Raw genomic sequence first — 1,603 nt, 5'->3', positions numbered from 1 at the left:
AGGTGAACACTCATGCGCATGGAGACTGTGCCTTTGAAAGGCGTGTGGCTGCACTCCCAGGGTCAGGTGGGGAGGTGATGCTGCCCCCTGTGCCCCAGAACGCCCCCCCCCCCAGCAGCGGAGGGCACCGCCAGCAGGGTGGCTGCGTCTGCTTGGGAAGCACTGGCTGCCGCAGCCCCTTCACCTCGTTTGCCAAGAGGGCGGCCCCATTACCTGGAGGGCTTCAGGGGATCACCCACCCGCCCGGGTCCTGCTTAATGTTAGTCAGGACGAATGCCCGCCGCTTGCCTTCCCTTCCTCCCGTCGGTCTGCCTGTCCACCCATCCGCCCGTCCTTCCTTTTCTTGTCTGTTTCAGCAGCTCAGCTCCTCCGATGCTGGAGACTGAGCGGGACCGGCAGCTGAACGCGTCCCTTTCCCGCCCCAGGGCTTAACGCAAGACCCGCTGGGCAGGCCTCCTTTGCTCCGCTGCTCTTCTCCTGGGCTTGCCTGCAAACTTGTCCCCTTTTCAAGAGGAGAGGGCTGAGGGTCTAACTTGATCTCAAAAAAACAAATGCTTTTTGCGTACAAACATTTCTATTGCAACGTTTCAAAAGAGATTATAAATCCACATATGAAGAAGCAAAGTCAAAATGCTTGTGTTGATTCAGTCATTCACACGGATACATTCTCCAGAAACCATGCTGCACGTTTGCCCTTGCGCGACTCGACCGGGGGCGGAAACAGGAGGGGATGCAAACTGCAGCAAGAGCCAACTGTGCACACAACAATATTTACAAAATCCGAAAATCCATTCAACATGACAGATAACCAACACACGGATGCCACTCTGTGACCACAGATGGATAATTCAGAGCCACAAATCCAGGGAGGAATTCCGAAGGAGCTCCCCCGCGGAGAACAAAATGAGGAATGCGAGGAGACACACACTGCAGAGGCGGGCACAGCGTGTCACCCGCTCCCACAGAGCCCTGGGAGCTGCCGTGGCGCTTCCGCCGTGGCCAGTGCCCCAGTCCTGCCAGGCCTGCCGGACTCCGAGACCCCCCCGCCCCGCTCGCCCGCTCCCGCATCATCTCCCGGCGGAAACCCAAGGCGGAGTCCCCGAGTCAACGGAGCTTCCTCAGCAGGGAGGGGAGCAGCGCGGCGGGCGGCTGCGGGCTTTCTCGGAATGGCGGGCCAGAGCCACCCGGGCAGGCCAGGGGGTGATGCGGGCGGGAGGGAGGCAGGGAGGCAGTGGCGCGACACTGGCGTCCACGGGGAGGGGTGGGGGGCCAGTCGGGGTCACAGGCGGGTGCAGGGGAGGTGGCTGTCATACTTGCGATGCCGGGGCCCACTTTCCCGCGAAGCTGCCCCTCCACCAGCCCCATCGCACGCACGACAAACATAAAGATAAAGAAGGAGCATGTTGAATGGGGTTTCTAAGGAAGTCTCCTTAAAAAAAATCACAGTTTGATTCTTATGAGAAAGGAAGGCAGTCAGCGGAAGTAAAACGAACCCGAATAAAGAGAACATGAGCGTGGAACCGTGAAGTGAACCTTCACCCCACAGAGGAGCCTCCACCTGGGGGTGTCCGCGTGGGCTGGCGGGAGGGCCGCTTCCTTGGGA

This window comes from Varanus komodoensis, unplaced genomic scaffold, assembly GCF_004798865.1.
Source record: "Varanus komodoensis strain SLA01 unplaced genomic scaffold, ASM479886v1 scaffold74, whole genome shotgun sequence".
NCBI classification, from domain to species: Eukaryota; Metazoa; Chordata; class Lepidosauria; order Squamata; family Varanidae; genus Varanus; species Varanus komodoensis.
Note: the sequence above shows the minus strand (reverse complement) of the source record.